Here is a 21,461-nt window from a genome sequence, read left to right on the forward strand (position 1 = left end):
ATTGATAACATAAGAACAAATTTGGGAACACTTGTAGAAGGTGCGAAGTGGATTCAAAATATTGCCAGGCAGACATTAAGAGACCCAGCTGAAATTAGACAACAAATTTATAGTTGTTCTATTCAGCATAGTTGTGTGACATCTAGCCATATTCAGTAGCATGACATTAGGAATAAAAAAGGTGAATTGAGGGAGTAATCTAGGTTTGGTTTTGGAAAAGCCTTGGTGATAGGAAAAAGGATCAAAGAATTCAAGTGTAAAGATTGAATAAGAGATCTATGAAAGGTATAGCATAGAAGAAGAATGAAGAGTAGGAAGCTAGAGTCAGAGGAATTTCTGAGTTATTATACAGGTAGAATACTTTGGGATTATGAGATCAAGGGTATTATTATCTCTTTGTTTGACACAAGGTAGGGTTAAAGTGCAACTCAGAAATTGAGCATGTTGGTGAATTAAGACGACAGGGTGTTTGAAGGACCATCATTATATACATATTGAAATTTCCAGGCATATGTACAGAGGGAGAAGAAGACTGTGAATAGAAAGACCATGAACCAGGCACTGAACTTCTTGAGAAAGGACTGAAAAGGATCTGATTTGGGGGTAGAAGGAATCTATAGATATCCACAATGAATATCTGGATAGGGTGAAATATCTGGATGGAATGAGTATCAAAGGAAGAAAGGTTGCTAAAATAAAAGCCAAATCTCAGCTTCCAAATATTATTCTGAATCCATGAATATGCAGAAGTATAACTTTAGAATGCTGCTGAAAATATTGCAAACCTTATTAAAATTGCATTGCAGAAATGGGAATGTGTCAAATGTGTACTCATGTGAGATTGGCATTATTCTACATTATATGCCAAGCACGTAGATGTCATCCTATTCCTACGGTCTATCCCAGTGTCAAGTCTTTAGACACTAGAAGAATTTTCAATGTTTCCAGACAATGTGGTTTAATAGAAAGAGCACTTGACATCCTCAAATCTCGCTTTGAATCTTGACTTTTTCCTTTACTGTGTGACCTTAGCAAAGTGATTTCATCTCTCTGGGTCTCTCTTTCTTCCCCATATAAAGGAAGATGAAAATACCTGTACTAACTACAATTATACAAATGAAAAAGATCATAAATTTAAAGCTGAAAGATACCACAGAAGTCATATAGTCCAAACATCTCATTTTACAGACTGGGAGACCCCTGGGGGTAAAGACTTGCCCAGTTTCATACACTGAATTAATTTACAGGATTGTTAGGAGGGGAGGGCTTTTATAAACTATAAAATTCTCTGAAAGGGTGAGTTAGCATTATGCAATTTGCCTATGATTTCCACCCTGCTGTGATACCACTTGTTCCAGAGTGAACACTATAATCCCCTGGCCTCTACGTTCATGTGCAGGCTGATTTGGAGTACAATGTTTTGAACCCAGCTTAAAAGCCGCTTCATGTTTTCCATGATAGTACAGGAGCTATAAAGTTTCCAAAAGGTTCCTCATCTATTTTTGCTTTTTGATTGATGAGAGTAATATGAAAAATACCACAATTTCAGAGTCTTTGCTTGGAAAAATAGATGTGGTTTGCTAAAGTATTTTAGGAGATCTTGAAAGCATTATAGTTATAGATTGATCCTTCCAAGTTGTCACTTCCTACATTTAAGTTATCTCCATTTAGGCCATAAATGGATGTTTACTGCTATCCAACTATTCTTATTTATAACCTGAGACATTTATACCTGCAACAAGAAACAATGGGCTTGGTATGGAATGTTGACATGTTTGTTCAAAGTTCTTTCTTTGTATACAGCATTGTTCACTGGCTACACATTTCCAGTTGCCTCTAAATGTGTCCTTTTCTCTTTTTTTTTTGTCTTTTTAGTGAAAATACATTGACAATGTCAAGTCAGGGGGCTTATAATTATAATTACTTATAATTTGTGAAGCAATCTTAATGCAGCTGATTCAGTCTAAGGCCTCCTTAAAACCAATATGGAAGTTCTCAGTAATTCAACCAAAGTAATTAAAAAAGAAATAGGAGATTTGATCACCAAAATACTCTAAATTTCTGGATTCAGTATAAAAAGCTGAGAGAGTTCTTAAATAAGGGAAGACAAAAATAGGAAATGGAGACTGTGAAGAAATAAAAATTCTGAGTGAATATCGTGGTAGATTAAAAAGGTATTCCAGCCTTTCCCTCTCCTGCTGCTCAAGGAGCCGGCGGCCACCATGAATGACACTGTAATCATCAGAACCAGGAAGTTCATGACAAACAGACTTCTTTAGCATAAACAGATGTTATAGATGTCTTTCATCCTGGAAAGGCCACAGTGCCTAAGACTGAAATTCGAGAAAAACTAGCCAAGATGTACAAGACAACTCCGGGAGTCATTTTTGCCTTTGGTTTCAGAACCCATTTTGGTGGTGGCAAAACAACAGGCTTTGGCATGATTATGATTTCCTTGACTATGCAAAGAAAAATGAACCAAAGCACAGACTTGCAAGGCATGACCTGTATGAGAAGAAAAAGACATCAAGAAAGCAGCGAAAGGAACACAAGAACAAAATGAAGAAAGTCAGGGGTATTGCAAAGGCAAATGTCAGTGCTGGCAAAAAGAAGGAATAAAAGGCACTATGGATTATGTTTATCTATGAAGATAATTTTTCATCTACTATGTAAAACTTCAAAAAAAGTATTCCATTTTTTCCCTATTTGCCTGTCATTGCAATTAGAGGGAATTAAGGGATGCACTCCAAGCAATATCTTGCATTCTGACCACTTTATTGTTATGTTCTATGATGGCTTAACTGCCCTTCCTTCATGATGAATGAAGAAATGACTAGAAGTTGAACAGTGAAAGGAGTTTGCCAGATGGATAGTGGAAGATCTTACTAGAAATACAGAATAGCCAGTAAGAAGATTCTGTCTTATAGGAAGGGAAGGGAATGAAATGGGAGAACTCAATGCATTTAAAGTATGTTTACTGTACTTTGTTGTATACTAGCTAGCAAGTCCATCAGATAAATTGAGACAATGTTTATAGTTTTTGCAAGGTTTAAAATGCTATGGAAATGTCAAATTAGTAATATTTTTTGTTGCCTGGAAGCAAGAAAAGATCATTCAACAAGCATTTATTAAATACTTACTAATTTTTAGGCACTATGGTAAGCCCTAAAGACAAAAAGAAATGTAAAACAATCCCTACCCATAAAGAGCTCACATTCAATGGCTCTTTGGTAACCTCCAGTCTACCTTCATGTCAAAACAATTTTAAAGAGAAATAAATCAAAGCTTAGGGAAATTTATTGAAGTTAATGGCAGTTAGGTCTAGAATACAGGTGTCCTTACTCTGAGTTCAGAGATTTTCCCCTGCATCATGCTAAGTACACAAACACCTATACCTCTCTAGATAGGACAGAGAATTCCTCCATTTAGAAGTGGCAACATGGACTAATAGTAAGAATACTAGATTTGGAGTAAGAAAGCATGGGTTTGAATTCCTGCTTCATTTGTTAAAAAAAAACCACCTCTTTAATATCTGTTGTTTTTGTATCATCTTCATTTATAAATATATCCCTAATGCTTCATCACTCCTCTACCCAGGGAGAAATAACTTGCAACAAAGAGGAAAAATTTAAAAGAGAAGAAAAAAAGTTCAATAAAACTAACCAACATACTATCTGAGTCTGACATTATATTTGATTTCACTATTTACCACCTATATTACTCTGGTCAAGTCCCTCCAGACCTCAGTCTCCTCATCTGAGAAATCTCCAGCTCTGAATGTTATGATTTCTACAGCAGCAGTGCCAAGGGGATTGTGCTGGAGGGAACTGGGGAGGGGCTGCATCCAAGATACTAACTTCTGTATTATTCTCTCTCCTGAAAGTACCCATAGGATGGTAGAGAAGAAAGTCACCTAGTATACAAGTTCTTTTTGATTCCCATGGAAGAAGAACAAGCTTCAAGTAGAAAAGGGACTACAGCTGTGAGATAATCACCTGCCCTGATACATGAGGAGCCAAGAAGCTGACAGCAAAGTGTTTTCAGTTCCTAGAAGTGCATTTATCTTATAATGATCATACTCACCAATATGCTATTTCACTTATGAGACATTTTGAGTGGGGAAAAGCCAACCTTGAAGACATGAAATCATTGTCCTGTTATCATGTTGACTAGTTAGCTGGTCAGGTTGTTCCTTTAGGTCTGTTTTCAAAATTCCCCAAAATAAAAGGTGGCAGCATCTCCATTGCCAACATCCTCTGGGAAAGAAAAGAACACAAAAAGGTAATCTTCTGAAGTATCTCTCTAAACTCAGAGCAGAAATTTGAGGAGATTCAACTCTCATGTTCTGAGGCTTTGGTCGCCAAGAGCACCTATCCTTGAGGGTAGGATAAAGTGTTAGGGAGTAGAGAGGGTTATTTTCTTAAGGAAGTGAATGTAGTTAAGAAATGTGTTTCCTTCTTTATACAAAAAACTGGTTTTCAAGGGCAACCACTATGTCTACTAATGTTTGATACTTCCAAAGCTAGTCTGTCAAGTTTCGAAACTCCCCATTTGCTTAATAAATCCGGTTTTGGAAAGAGAAAAATCTCTTGGGTGATAAATACAACAGACCTATTCCTTTGCTTCTTCTTAGTGCCTAAACAGAAAGAACAGCCTGAGAGGAAAAGCATAAAACACCTTTCCTCTGCTAAAATGAGTGATTTATTTCTCAACGAGAGTTTTTCTGGCCTCTTGTCATAATTACAATGGGGAAGAAAAAAATCATGCTTCCCTAATTTGGCTGAGGTTAAAGTGATGCAGTGCTCAGAATTAACTTAAGGAAAAATCAACTCTTCCATAAAAAAGGTTCTGACTGACGTTGGTGGAGAGAATTTCCTTTTCAAAGGACTTCCCAACATCCATGAAATCAAAGATCCAGTACCTCTCCATATGTGTGTGTGTGTGTTTGTGTATATGCACATGTATATGTATCTGTAAGCCTATGTGTATGTATATGTGTATGTGTATATGTGCATGTATATGTGTGTACATGTCTCCCCTAATACCAAACAAACTTCTTGAGGACAGGGACTCATTCTTTTCTAGGTGGTATAGTGGAGAGAGATGAAATTAGAGTTAGGAAGATCTGAGTTCAAATCCTGCTTCAGATACTTACTAGCCGTGTGATTCTGATGAAGCCAATTAGCCTCTCAACTTCAGTCTCCTCATATCTAAAATGGAGACAATGATAGCACCTACCTCACAACATGGCTGTGAGGACCAAATGAGATAACATATGCAAATCACTTTGCAAACATAAAGTGTCATATAAATAAATAGGAGTGTTGAAGTTTGAGGCTTAGGGGTGCTCTAGACCCCAAAATACCAACACACTGGGTCTTGTTGAATAAACTCAACTCAAGCCTTCTCTCAGTCAAAACAAAACAAAGTTCATTAAAGATTCACCATAATGGGTAGACTCTTAAGGAGCCTAAGCATTTGTGACACTTGTATTAGACAAGAAGGCCAGAATAATCTGACACAGAGGGAGTCTTCGATAGATTAATCTCAGTGCCTTCATGGAGGTAAGATGGATCTTCTATACAGAAAGATTGTGGGAAGGATTTAGGGGGTGGTCTAGAGGAGGGGTTTGGGGAGGGTCTTGAGGAGAAGTCTAAGGAGGATCTTGACTACTGAGGTCAGACTCCAGGAATGGGATTAAAGGTGGGAAATAGCTGAAGACTACCTGGAGATAACAGATAATTCAGGGCTAGGCTAGTTTAAAGGCAACATATTTGGGTACAGATATTTTGCTAGGATCAAGGGTAGGAAGTAGCTGGACAATGAAGGGCTAGGCTAGTTTAAAAGTAACAGATTTCAGTCTAGGTTTATGGCCTCAGGGAAAATGCCTCATCAAGTGGGACGATTCTAGGGGGTTCGAAGAGCCTAAACCCCATCAGTAGTAGTAGTAGTAGTAGTAGTAGTAGTAGTAGTAGTAGTAGTAGTAGTAGTAGTAGTAGTAGTGAGGTTTGGGGGTTGAGGGGTGCTTGAGACCTCAAAATACCAACATGCTGGGTCCTGCAAAATGAATTCAACTCAAGGCTTCTCTCAGCCAAAGTAAAACAAAGTTTATCAAAGATTCACCATAATGGGTTGACTCTTAAGGAGCCTAAGTATTTGTGACACTTATGTTGACAAGTAGGCCAGATTAAGGTTGAATCTGAGCACCTTCATGGAGGCAAGATGGCTCTTATATATAGAAAGACTGTGGGAGTATTTAGCGGTAGCCTAGAGGAGGGTTTGGGGAGGGTCTTGAGGAGAAGTCTAAGGAGAATCTTGAGGAACTGAGGTCACTCTCCAGGAATGGGATTAAGTGTGGGAAATAGTGAAGGCTACCTGGAGATGACAGACAATGGAGAGCTAGGCTAGTTTAAGGGTAACAGATTTGGGCCTTTCTATAATGAAGGCTTATGGCCTCAGGCAAATGCTTCAAGTGGAAAGATTCAAGAGCCTAAACCCCATCAGTAGTAATAGTAGTAATTGTTGTTGTTGTAGTTGTAATAGTAATAGTAGCAGTAGTTTATCTATGTAGGTACCTAGCACAATATTTCAAACATTTTTGTTTTTCAGTTCCTTTCAATTGTATCAGACTTTTCATGACCCCATTTGTTATTTTCTTGGCAAAGGAACTAGAGTGGTTTGCCATTTCCTTCTCCAGCTCATTTGACAGATAAGGAATCTGAGGCAAACAGGGTTAAATGACTTGCCCAGGGTCACACAGGGTCATGTCTGAGGCTGGATTTGAACTCAGAAAGATGAGTCTTCCTGACTCCAGTCATAGTACTCTATCCACTATGCCACCTAGCTGCCCTAAAGAGCTTTAAATGACAAAGACAAGTTTTATAGATGTAGCAAAGCATTTAATTTATCATTCTGACCCTCCAAGTCTAGAGAACCTTTCAGACAGGATAGGTGAAAGGGACAGGCTTCAAACAAAGTGGGCACTTGAAAATACTTATTAGTTGATTGGTTCTGGCTCTTTGTTCCATTCTGGTGCAGAGGTATAGTATATTTCTCTGAGGTTTGATTTTGAATTTTTACTGTTTTATCACAAGTAACTAGCCTCTAGCAAAGAATGATTGGGGTATGATAAAATTATCTTTCTTTTAGATTTGGAAAGAGGAAATTGGAATTAATACTAAGCTAAAAGAATACTATATCAGTTGTTATAAAATGTATTTTTTGAAGGTTGTAACTACAGGCCTTAGCCTTACCTGTCTGTACAGAGAAAAACCTCAAAGGTATTTACTTCTAGGTGTTATTTCATGGAAATCATTAGAAATAAATGCTAACAAGGTCAGTTGATGAGAATCCTATCATATTGAACAATTGCTAAGATAAATGTATTCACATTTTAACTAACATTCCCTCCTAATCTTTCCAAATTTCACTTTATAAATTCTGTGGTTTCTATTCCCATGACTTCTTCACCATTTCTTGATAGGAGAAACTTCAGAACTTTAAGCCTTTAATTCAAGGCTCTGGGAAACCCCTTGAACTATGATTGAATCTTCCCATTTGATGAGGCATTAGCCTGAGACCATAAGCTTTTCCTTATCTCTAGGCCCAAATCCCTCCTTACTCTTAACCTAGCCTAGCCCTCCATTGCCCAGCTATTTCCCACCCTTGATCTCATTCCTGGAGTCTGACCTCAGTTCCATCAAAGATTCTCCTTAGACTTTGCCTTAAGACCCTCCCCAAACCCCTCCTCTATAGCACACCTAGATCCCTCCCACAGTCTTTCTGTATATATAAGATCCATCTTGCCTCCCTGAAGGTGCTCAGATTAATCTAGCACAGACTCATTCTGTGTCAGATTATTCTGGCCTGCTTGTCAATACAAGTGTTTAAAACACTTAGACTCCTTAAGAGGCTACCCATTATGGCAAATCTTTAATAAACTTTGCTTTACTTTGACTGACAGAAGACTTAGGTCAAACTCATTGAGCAGGACCTGGTGTGTTGATATTTTGGAGTCTTGAGCACTACAAACACCTTAAACCTCAAGAGAAACCACTTCAATTAGTAGGTAAAGGAAGAACAAGAACAACTGAATAACTGTAATGAGACAAGGGTAAAAATTCTTAGATATTTACTGATCCTTACAGCTGCATATAGTTGTATTGGAGCCCAAGATAAGGAACATGAATTGTACCTGTATTTGACAGAGGAAATGAGAGACAGAGCATCAGGGACATGGATTGATGCCAGATAGATCACTCTGGGAATAAGGAATAGTGTAATTTAGAGAAAGAAATCATCCCGACCACCAACTGATAGCTTTCTGTTTTAAATACTTATTCTTGCTTACTAAGTGATAAACTCTTTTATCTGTATTTTGTGGAGAGATAAAAGTATGGTAAAACTTTATAAATTCAAAGTCCCTTAAATTCAATGGCCTAAAGAAAAACTCCAATTACCCTGCTCTGGTTACAGTTCTGGAGAGGTGCTTCTGTCTTCTATGATAAGTGAGATATATAAGGTTAGCCAAGTGCTTTACATAAATTACCTCATTTGTTCCTCACTCTAACCCTGTGAGGTGTTACAGCTATTACCATAATTAATTGGAGGTCAGAGAGAAGAGATGAGTGACTCACACTCACACAAGTAATAAGTGCCAGAGACAGAATTCACACTTGGGATCAGGTATCGCCTAATTCCAAATGTATCACTTTTTCCACCATATTATTATCATTATTTGTTCAGTCATTTCAGTCATCCTCTTCATGATGCCATTTTGGGTTTTCTTGGCAAAGAGTGGTTTGCCATTTCCTTCTCCACCACCATACCGGGCTTCCTCTCAAATACTTTATTCAAAGCCCTGTAGTAGACCCTAAAGGGAGAATATAAATATATGAGGGAGGGCAAAAGAGATGGGGGGGAGGAGAACAAAGTTGTTCCTGTTTTCAAAGAGTTTATGGTCTTCTGTGTCCAGATACAAGATGAGATTGATCAAACAACAAACACTTATTAAGTGCTTTCTTTGTGTCAGGTACTAGGGGCATGAAGACAAAAAGTCAAATGTTCCTTACCCTCCAGGAGTTCACATTCTATTAGGGCAGACATACATAGAGACCAGACCTGCACAACTTGGCAGTAGGTAGGGGTCAAAATTAAAATAGACTAAAATTCTTTGGGCTGCAGATAGATTAGACTAGAAACAAACTGACAATGGCTTGTTGCCACTGGTCACGTCACAAACAGGAAAGTGTACAGTGGCAACTGCACATTTTTTGCAGGTTGCCCAAAATCCTTCAGCGGGCTGCAAGTGACCTGTGGGCCATAAGTTGTGCAGGTCTGATATAGAGAAATATTCGAAATAGATACAAAGTGATTTTGAGGGGGAAGGCATTAAGCAGCTATAGAATTTAGGAAAGTTTTCATGTAGAAGGAAGAGTTTAAGCTGAATCCTGAAGGAAATGAAAGATTCTATGAGTTGGTGACAAAGAGAGAGTTGAGGACATTCCAGACATGGACAATCAATCATTCATGCAAAGACACTTAAATGGAAAATAAAATGCTATGTGTGTGTGAGCAAAAAGTAGACAGTAGAGGGCATGGAGGGGAGTAATTTATAATAAAGTTGGAAAGATAAGTTGGGTTAACATTGTGAAGGGCTTTTAAATGCCAAAGAGAGACATGTATAGGAGTAGCAAGGCATAAACTAATGAGCTTGACCCACAGTGTCTAAAAAACCCTTCAGACAGCATGGGTGAAAGGGATGGGCACTATCCTACCTTTCTTTGCAATGAGAGAAAAAACAGAGGAATTTCTCTCTCATTGGAATATCAACAAGGCCTATTTTTGGAAATGAATAAAAGAGACAGATATTTAGTCTTCATGTTTGGAAGTCTTGAATTAGGGGCTTCAATTTGCTCACCCCAGTAAAGTCAGTAATCATATCATCTTATTCAGCATGGATTTTTCCCAGTTCTGTTTTCCTCATCCAACTAGGTGACCTTATGGTAAATGCTTCTTTTAAAAATATACTTGTTTATTTTGAACTTTTTTTAAAGAGTGCTGAATTATCCCCTTCTCTCTAGTTCCCCCTCATCCCCACTGAGAAGGCAAGCAACATGATAGCAATTAAAGATATGAAATCATGCAAAAAAAATTCTATATTAACTATGTGGCCAAAAAATAGCAATTAAGAAAAAATAAAGTTAAAAAAAGTGTGTTTCTATTTGCACTCAGAATGCATCAGTTCTCTGTAGGTGGATAATATTTTTCATCATGGATCATTTGAAATTGTCTTAGATCATTGTATTGATCAAAGTAAGTCTTTCACAACTGATCATATTGCTATTACTATGTACTATGATCTCCTAGTTCTGCTCACTTCACTCAGCATCAATTCATACAGTTCTTCCCAGGTCTTTTTGAAACCATTTTGATCATCATTTCCTTTTTTAATTTTCTCTTATTTTTTTATGCTTGCTTTTTGGAGGGGGAAAGGCAGGGCAATTGGGGTTAAGTGACTTGCCCAAGGTCACACGGCTAGTAAATGTTAAGTGTCTGAGGCCGGATTTGAACTCAGTTCCTCCTGATTCCAGGGCTGGTGCTTTATTCACTGTGCCATCTAGCCACCACCAATCATCATTTCTTATAGCCCAGTAGTATGCCATCGCAATCATATAAGACAACTTGTTCAGCCATTCCTCAATTGATGAGCATCCCTTCAAATTCTAATTCTTTGCCATGACAAAAAGAGATGCCATGAATATTCTTGTACATACATATAGGTTCTTTCCGCTTTTCTTTGCTCTCTTCAGGATACAGACATAGTAGTGGTATTGTTGAGTCAAAGTGTAGGAACAATTTTATTTCTCTTTGGGCATAGTTCTAAATTTTTCTCCAGAAAGACTGAACCAGTTCACAACTCCACCAACAATGCATTAGCATCCTAATTTTTTCCATATCTCCTTGAACATTTGTCACTTTCATTTTCTATTATGTTTGCCAATCTGATAGATATGAGGTGGTACTTCAGAGTTGTTTTAATTTGCATTTCTTTAATCAATTCTTATTTAGAGCATTTTTTCAAATGTCTATAGATAACTTTCATTTCTTCTTCTGAAAACTGCCTATTCATATTCTTTGACCACTTATCAATCAGGAAATGGCTGGTTTTTTTTTAAATAAATCTCACTCATTTTCTTATGTATTTGAGAAATGAGGCCTTTATCAGAGAAACTTGTAAAAAAATTTTTTTCCCAGTTTCCTGCTTTCCTTCTAATCTTGGCTATATTGGTTTTGCTTAAATAGAAGCTTTTAAATTTAATGTAGTCAAAGTTAGTCATTTTATTTCCTATGATCTTCTGAGGCAAACAGATTTAAATGACCTGCTCAGAGTCACACAGTTAGGAAATGTCTGAGGCTGGATTTAAATTCAGGAACGTGAGTCTTCCTGATTCCAAGTCCAGTACTCTATCTACTGTACCACCTAGTTATATATAAACTTGTCTGTACCTTGTTTCTAAATGAACTGCTTTCCAGTTTTCCCTGCAATTTTTGTCAAATAGTGATTCCTTGCCCCAAAAGCTTGGATCTTTGCATTTATGAAACACTAAATGACTATGGTTGTTTATTCCTGTGTATTATGTGCCTGATCTATTTCACTGATCCACAACTCTCTTTCTTGGCAAGTACCAGATTATATTGATGATTACTTCTTTGAAATCTGGTACTGCTAGGCCACTGGATGATTCTTGAGAAAAATATAAATTCCTAATTTGATTTGTTATTGAGTCATTTAACAAATGATTTTCTAGTGGTCAAGTAAGTGCTCTCACAATGGCCAGTACTTATAAGGGAGATGTTATTGAAATTAAAGAAGTTGCTTTCTTCCATGAAAGATATAACTGGATTACATGGGGCAGGGAGGAAGGGAATGGGAGGTAACCTCCTCCCATTTGTGACCTCCACTGAGAATCAGAATGTTACCTTTCACCTAAGCCAGTTCACCTCCTTGGAGCTAAATAGTTAATTGTATCAACTGAGGAATTTTCTTTCTCTTCCTACTCAGAACCTTCCTTCTATTTTCTCCTAAAGAGCTGTTTGTTTAGTCTATGTAATTCTATGGAATTTTCAATATAATGATTTCTCTTTTTTCTTGGTCCCTAATAAGAATGTCCATTAATGTGCCTCATTTTTTTTTCCAGCTCATTCCAGCTGGAAGGTGAATGCTGACTGCAGTGAGCCAAATGTCAGTAGAAGGACATAAAACCAGAATGAAAGTTTCAGGTAATGCTTAGTGATTTCTGAGGTCCTTCTCCTAAATATTTGAGCTTCCTGGCCATGTCCCTTTCCTGGGTGAAGGATCATTTTAAAGTGTTTTCAACTGAATGTGGATGGCTAAGAGGAAAGGTTTTCATGCTAAAAACCCTAGTCCTAGAACTCGACTGATTCTCCACATACTCTAGAGTCACAGATGTTGATTGAAACTATTGAGGGGAAATGAAGGAAAAATAGTTCCCAAATTCAAAGGCAAAGTCCTTCAAATACAAAGAATATGCTGAAAACTTAAGGAAAAAAGACTTTTTTTTTGCTTTTTGGAGGGCAATTGGGGTTAAGTGACTTGCCCAAGGTCACACAGCTAGTTTTTGTGTTAAGTGTCTGAGGCCGGATCAGAAGTCAGGTCCTCATGACTCCAGGGCCAGTGCTCTATTCACTGCGCCACTTAGCCACCCTAAAAAGACATTTTTTAAAAAGAGTAAACAGATCCGGGAAAAAAGACTCAAAAGAGGAATTCCAAGATATGTTTCTGTTTTTTTTTTTAACATAGATCCTGGTAACAAAGATACTATTTTGTTTCAAGACATAAAAATATAGAATAATGTAAGACAATTTAAATATCAAATGAGGTTCTACAAGAAACAACATTTTTTAAGTTGTCAGACCTAAACTGACCTTCACCAGGGATCCTGGGTCCTTAAACTTTTATACATATGTGTGTGTGTGTGTGTGTGTGTGTGTGTGTGACTGGGTTTTCACACCTTGAAGAAACCTGAAAGCTAGGGCTGTTTTGTTTCCTTTTTTTTTTCATTTATTTCTCCCAGGAACAGAGAAGCTAACACAGGTGATTTGGGACAGTATTTAGCCTGCAAGCACAGCATTCATGTAGCCTACTGTGCAAGGGAGATAAATGTCCTTAATTCATTTTCCAATCCAGCCTGTATCTTAAAGCTATGTGTCAATGGGATGAAACAAAGTACAGGATATTAGCTTTCCTTGTCCCTGATTTTATTTTTCTCTTTTATAACTCTATTAGATGTTAAAACTCTTAGGGAGCAGAGATTGTGTATTCTGTATGTTTGATGATGAACTCCACAGAGCCCTTGGCATTTCAGAAGAGCTACACTGATGGTAATCAGTAATCCAATTCTCAGTCTGATACCATGAGCCAGGCTTTTCTAATATTTTGATGCTAAAACTACTCTTGCCAAATTGACTGGCTTTTAAAAATATAATGATTCTTACATTTACCTTTTTCTGTTTTTCTCCTCCTCTAGGTCCTTTTCCTCATTGTATGTCCTGCCTCTAACACTCAATTCAGAATCCCAAAGTCTACAACACAAAAGAGATCATATAGACTACCTCATTCAAGCAATCCCTAAGTAAGAATCTTATCTATGACATACCCTACAAGAAGTCATCCAACTTTTGCTCAAAGACCTCTAAGTGAAGGAGGATCCACTTTCTCCTAAACCAGTTCATTATACTTTTGGATAGTTCTGTTAGAATATTTTCCTATTATCATCTTTTTCATTGCTCCCTTTACAACATCTGACTATTACTCATTGGTCTTGCCTCTAGATCAAAGACAAAAGTCTCATCCTTCTTCCAGGTGATAACTTTTCAAACGTTTGAAGATAGGTATGATTTTGGACCCTCCTACTTCACAAATCTTATCTTTCCCAGGCTAAACCTAACATTTCAAGATCCTTCAATCAACTCTTTTGTGTCATGGACTCAAGGTACTTTCCTTATACTGGTGGCCCATCTCTAGATGCTATTTGGATTATCAATGCCCTTCTCCTCTTGAAATTCTCATAGAGGAACATAGACTAAACAAAGAGCTCTTCACCCTATCTAAATTCATTGATTTCTACATGTTACCAGAAAATTTATTTTCTCCTTTTTTTCTTCTACCTCACTCCCATTCTGCCAATTCTACTTGCCTTAGCTGACCTTAGTCAAATTCTCTTCATACATTCACTTTATTTCCAAACCAAAACTTTATTTTTCTAATGTAGTAACATATTAATGAGACGTTATGAAAATACCATCATTCCAAGACATTACCTTCCAAAATTCTAATCTATCTCCTCCAAAATGGCTTTTCAGATGTCTGATAAATTCAACAAACATTTGTTGAGCTTCAATGGTATGGCAGAAGTGTTAATTGCTTCCCCTACCACAACTAAGGATAGACAAAGAACTCTCCTAACTTCCATTCAAACGATTACCCTTCATTACATATTTATCCAAAGAAAATTTTAAGTCCCTTACCTTTCATTTCTATATCAATGAGTCAATGAATATTTATTGAGTACCTGCTATATTTCTGACACATTGTAAGATGATATCCTGTTAAAAGGTTTAAATATTCATATGATTCCAAGCTCATAGCAGGCAATAATGAGTCTCCTGTACATTCTTCAAACATTTTAATTTCTAATAACTCATTCAACATACATTAAGCTCCTAGAATATTTTAAGCACTGTGGAACATTCTAGGGATACAAAGACAGGCAACAGACAGTCTCCTCTATTAAGAAGAAAAACATGTAAACAATTTCATACAAACAAGATATATATAGGATGAATGGGAGGTAATCAATACTAGCATTAATGAGAGTCAAGAAAAGATACTCGTCACAGAAGTCAAGAGGTAGAAATGAGAAAGGGGAGAATTCCAGGCTTAGGGAACAGCCAGTAAAAAATGCATAGATTTGGGAGATCAAGTGTTATGCAGAGGAATAAAAAGAATGGAAAGATAATAGAGGGCCAGGATATGAAAGTCTTTAAAAGCTAAACAGTGGATTTTATATTGTACTCTAGATGTGATACTTTTTGAACCTGCAATGTTTAAAGTTTGTGTAAAAATGAGCATGAACCAAGAACCATCCTATATGACTTGAGGTGTCCTTAAGCCCCAATTTAGGATTTATATCAGAAAATAAAAACTTTCTAACAATAAGATCTCACCAAAAGTAGAAAGGGTTACCACAAGAGGTGATTGGTTTCCTCTCTTTGGAGGGTTTCAAGTAAAGGCTGAGTGACTATTTATCTAGTATGTTAAACAAGGAATTCCTTTTGTGCACAAGTTTGACTAGAAGGCCATGGAAGTCCCATTTGTGTGAGACAGAGACCACTACCAAAAAATCAATACAAAGACTTAGATACCTGAAAGCAGAAAAGAGGTTTTCTCATGAGAAAGGTACCCCCCTCGTCCGCTCTAATGGGAAGTACAAATTGATTCCAGAAAGCAAGGTCCTTTTATACCCTAACTGAGGCCCCCCTCACAACCCTGTTCCCCTTACCCCATTGGCTGGGCTTCAGGGGACAAAATCTATTCGTGTGAATCTTCCCCAGCACCAAAGGACAAGAAACAGGAATTTGCAAGCAGGAAGTTTTGGAAGAGTTTGCAAGAGTGCATAGTTTAGGATGTGTTGCAAAGCATGGCAAAAATTATTAAGCTTTTTGAGGAGGCTTCACTTTTGAGAAATCATCCCTCACAACCTCCCTTTCTGTTTCTTACAACTTGAAGACTCCTCACACCATTATGGGAAGACCTCTTCCACTAATTCTTCTTGAGAATCCCCATCAGGGTGGTCTCAGACTGGTACCCAAACCCTGACTTTTCAGAACCATCAATTTAATATCTCCTTTTCCTTCAATTTTCACCAAACAGGAACAAGGAATCTTGGACTATTCTTGTTATCAGTTGCATCATACAGGGGAGACACACTGGGAGTAGAATAATTCCACTAAAAGCTATTAGGAGGAACCAGAGGGCTTGTTTCCACCAGGACCCATTAGACTGGGAAATCCCAGAGGTAAGTACTACCTCCCTGGTTTGGGTGGCTTGATCTGCTAAGAACCCATGGACTTAATGGTACCAGGATGCAGGGCCAACTTTTGAGCTCTCTTTGAGGTCTACCACAAATCCAGCAATTGGTTAAATTAAAACTCTATGCTACATTCTCCATTAATTGTATATATCGATTCTCTTGGCTAAGGGGAGGAGGACAACATGCTAATCCCAGAACTGAGGCCTAGGGGCCAGAGGCAAAAGAAAATATCTGCAGCAAAGCAAAGCAATGGTATAGCAACCAACAGAAACAATAAACCCGCAACAGTTGTCTCAGTCATGAATGAGTCAATCCCTTTTTCAAAGTCAGTTTAAGATTCCAAGATCTGGTGATACCACAGTCCACTGGACCAGGCTGGCACTGGTCCCTTCACTCAGGTGTGATGAGTCCAACCTCTTTCTTTGGTTCAAATAGCAGTGTCAGCAGTGAGGAGGATCTGGTATGAACTCATCCAGGAGCAAGTCAGCTTTTCCTCCTCCCAGGTTCAAATCAACACCTAGTCACCAGGCTGGAACCTATAAACTGGATATATTCCCTAAGGAACCCATCTTTCTATCAGGAGGAGTGAGGATAGGTCAAAGGGTTGTGAGGGATAGGGGTGACCATAAAGAAGTTCATAGTGGGATAAGCCAATGTCCCTCCAGGGCTTCATCCTAAGGAGTGCTAGGGGTAAATATTTTGTAAGAAGGAGGGTGCCAAGGGGTATGGAGCTCCCAGGATATTTAAAACTTTTGCTGTACAATGGATCCCTTGATCTGAGTCTATCCACTCCACCAGCCCATTTCTAGGGATTATTTGTTCCAACAAGGTTCTAGTAACCATAGAGGCAGTAGTCTGTGCAAGAAGGGAGGCTTCCACCCACGATGTGAGGTGATCCAAAATGACCAACAGGTATCTTAGCCATCCTGCTGATGTCACCTCAGTGAATTCCACCTGTATACTTTGAAAGGGCCTAATACCTGGAGGCCACCCTCTCACTGGAGTCAGGAGTTGGCTGTATCTGTTTGTCCTTCAACACACAATACAGCCATTGACCATTTGGCGTGCCAATGTGTATGTTCCAGGATATACATACTGGGTCAAGACTGTATCACACAGGTTCTGGACATCCCAGGGCTGCCCTGGTATAGGGGTTGTAAAACCTGTCTCATACTAGACTTGTTCAGTACCTCATGTCCATCAGGTAGGAGTCACCCTCCTTGGGGGCTTTTTCAGCACCTCAATCTACTGGCCCTTTCTCCTCCTCCCCAGTCAGGAGCAGGGAAAGTCAGACTGGGATCAAGGGAGAGGATGAGAACCAATATAGGTTCCTCTATCAATTTTAATTCTCCAGCCCTCCTGGCCTCCTCATCTGCCAGTTGGTTTCCCCTAGTCCCAAAGGAATTTCCCTTTCGATGGCCATTCACTTGTATCACAGCCACACCTGAGGGAGCTATAAATTCCCCAAGACTTGCTATAGCAAGGTGTCATAGGCCAATTCTTTTCCTTTGCTATTTACCATACCCCTCTTCTCCCAAATCTTTCCAAAAACATGAGTCACGACACCCCCCTCCCAGATTAGCTAAAGGATTTGGCCCAGACCAAAAAGACCTATGGTATGACCAAGTCCCCTTCTGAGCAGAAACCTTAGTAGCTTAATAATCAATTATACCAATATCTTTCCATTCAATAAAACCCTCCTATAGATGCATCCTGAAAGGTGGATAGACATAACTTTAATGTGTCTGTTGGTTATCAAATCAGGCAACAAACTTTCCAGCCTCTGAGCAAAAGCACCTTTCAAAATCTCCATAGGATGGGGGAGGGAATGGCTAAAGAGCACATGGGCCTGAGGAGTCATAAATACCAAGAAAATAATTTTATATTTGATGATGGAAGTGATAAGCAGTCACCAGAGTTTATTGAGTAGGAGGCTGATATGGTTAGAACTTTGCTTTAGGAAAAATCATCTTGGTTACTGAGTGGCTAGACTGTCATGGGTAGAGATGTGAGACAATGAGCCCATTAATCCAGGCAAGAGTAAAAAGGATTTAAATTTGAGTGTTGGCCATTTGAAAAGTCTGAAGAGGATGTATATTATTTATCATGTGAATTATATGTGGGTCATGTTAAAGTAAAAATGACAGGGTTTGGCAACTGATTGTATATATAGAATGAGCATAAGAAGTCAAGGATCATGTCAAGGTGTAGAATCTGAGAGAAGAGTGATGTCCTTGACAGTGATAGGGAAGTTCAGAAGAGGGAACTCTTACATCTGGTTTCACAAGGGTTACTCTAGGGAATAAAAGAGTATACAATTGCAGTCTGTTGGAATTGATGCATGTGGAAGGCTCTTTCTTCTAAGTCTTCACAACTCAGTAAAGATCAAAGGCTTTAATAATTTGTTGATAATATATGGACATTTTAAAAATTTTAACCAGTTATTGTAATGTTAATGGAATCTGAAGATCTTCAATGCTTGTATATATTGGCAAGTAAGCAGGTACTTAGCACCTTGTTTCAAGTTAATACCTTGTTTAAGCTATTTGATTAACACAGAAGTAGTTAGCACATTAGGAGGAAGTTGCTGATGTAACAGGAAGGGGCGGAACAGGGAGAAGCAATACTGTATAAGGAAAAATTGTATCACAGTCACACCATCTGGGAAAGTCAGAATTTCTCTCAGTGATCATCTGGAGGCTAGAGCTTCTGCTGAGATCTTTCTTCTGGGAACTTCTGCTGAGACTTTTTCTTCGGGAATTTCTGCTGAGAACTTCCAAGAACCAGGCTGAGGAGCTACCATTAGTGAAAGAGGAGGATCCCTGCTTGAGGGAGCCTGTTCCATTGCAAAGGCTTGGGAATGTGGGTGTTCACTACATTAACCATGTGTACCAACTTTGTGGCTACTGTAATGACTTTGGCTTTCTAGTTCTGGGACTTGGTTTTCTGGTATTTGAATAAAAGCTTTGGTTCTATCCTCCATGTGGAGAGTCTGTTACATTTTGTGATTTACAACTATACCAGCATATTCATAACCACTATGGGTGTTGTGAATATTGATTATTACATTTAATGTAAAGCTACACACAAGCAGCCTTCCAGAGGACTGCTGCTCTAAACAGCTTTCAAGGTTCTGATTACATAGTATAGTGAGCTCTCTATTTATTCAATAACAAATCAGAGCAAAACATTTACAGAAAATCATTCACAATGTTACAACTTATCACAGAAAATCAAAACACAGCATTCACCAGGTCACAACTCAACAACTTATCACTAAAATGGCCACATAGTTTTCACCAAAGTGGTCACATAGTTTTAAACAAAGTACATTCATTTAGTTAATCACAAAATCCTTAATTCAATCACCAAGTACAAAAGTCAAAGTTCTCCACACCTAGGTCACAGTAAGTCATAATCTTCTCAGTCTGTACACAGTAAAGTCTTCTTTCAGCTTGACTCGAGGCTGGCTCTCAGGTTCCATGGTTCCTCTTCCATGGATCCATGGTCACCTGGGTTTAAAGGCAGGAAGCTCCCAGTTCTTTGTCCAGCTCCTTGTCCAGTTCTTTGTCCAGTTCTTTGTCCAGTTCCCATTCCATATTGAAGTTCACAGTGTTCAGTCCACCTCAAGTTCTTCACAGTTCCTATTTCTGGGAAGACAAAGCTTGACAGAGCCACACTAATATTCATTCACATTGCCAGCACCATTATCAATTCACTATCTGCCTATGAAATCAGCTCAGACCCACCAACAAGGTCTGAGAACTCAACACAAATCATCAACATAGAAATCAACACAGACCCACAAACAAGGTCCAAGAGGTCAGCACAAATCATCGGTAAAGTCCCAACACCTCCAAACCCTCCTCCAGGACTTCTATAAACATACAACCATAAAATCCTCTTTAAGGCCTTCCAGTAAGGTCCCAGGGCTTCTGTACAAAGTATCACAAGCAAACATCAACACAGACAGAGCAGACAAGCAGAGTGCTGGGACACCACAAGTTTTCTCTTTCATGGCTCTGCCACCACAAGAGCTCTCTTCTCAGTTCTGCTATTTCTAGCCAAGACCTCTCCTTATATATTTTCATTATCTCCTCCCCTTCCTGTTTCAGGAGTTCATGAGTTCTAAGGTTCACACAGTGTGGGGTTCACACATTCTGTTTCTTAACAAACTTGATACAAGGCTCAAAAGAAACTTGAACTGAAAGAAGGTGTTAATTCAGTAGCTGAAACAAGGTGTGAACTACTTCTGTGCTTGCCATTACAGTTATTTTTGTCACCTCTTTAATGATAGCTTTTCCTATCATCTTCCCAAGAAGCAGATGCTTCTCAGGCTTGAAGTATATATGAGGTTTCTTCCTCTCCCATCTAAAGCCTCTCAAAGCACTCCTGGTAAATCTAGCTATTTCAATTTCTGTAACACCTAATTGTATAGAAGGCCAGGAAGCTAATATCCTGTGAAGTACAACATGTAATCACTTCTTGAGATCTTTCAGAATTTAGAAATGGTTGCATCTGTCCTAAGTAATGATAGAGACCAGACACCTGGTCACAAATTAATAGGTTTTTTCCTTTTTTAATTCCTGAAATCCCAGACAAATTAACCTGTTTAGAGACTGTTTTCAAGGGCTATGAATAAAATACTTTTTTGGAAAAAAGAACTTCTAATTTCTCTAAGAGAAGAACAAATATTTTCAAAATTTCACTATACAGAATTTGACCTAACAAAGGAAACTGTGTCCTTCAGTAGAAGATGCTACCTTTTATCCACTTGTGGGTTTGGCTTCAAAGAACAATAGACAATATTTCCAGCAGGTCTTTCAATATAGTGAGGACTCATTCAAATTCAACAAGAAATTCAACCTTTATCAAGCACCCATTATTTGCAGAGAAAAGTGCTAGCAATGGAATAAATGCAGATTTCAAATAAGGCAGGTTCCTAATCTGCATTGAAAAGACAGCCTAGTAGGGGGAAAATACAGACACAGAAAATTATGATGCACAATATTACCTCAGTAGCACCTGATCTGATCTAACGTTTTGATTCTTCATTAATTGTAATATTCTGGGTTTTCAATGATACACTATTACCAGGAAAATATTAGTGTTAAAATGTGGATTGTTGTGTCAGGGAAAAATTTAGGATCATTGAAAGTACTCCATGTTTTCCCAAAAGCAACCAGCCCATTCCCTTCTCTCTAATTGCACATCTACAGCTTTTGTTCCTATACAGTGATGGACAAATTCAATCCATTTCATCATTCACAATTACACTTCACAGTCTAAGCAATATTATTTCTTCATCCATTTGGTTTCTCTTGTTTTGATTGATAGTTGATCGTG

The sequence above is a fragment of the Petaurus breviceps genome, unplaced genomic scaffold (genome assembly GCF_028583685.1).
Source record: "Petaurus breviceps papuanus isolate PSGF00001 unplaced genomic scaffold, PetGlider_PUasm1.0 91133, whole genome shotgun sequence".
NCBI classification, from domain to species: domain Eukaryota; kingdom Metazoa; phylum Chordata; class Mammalia; order Diprotodontia; family Petauridae; genus Petaurus; species Petaurus breviceps.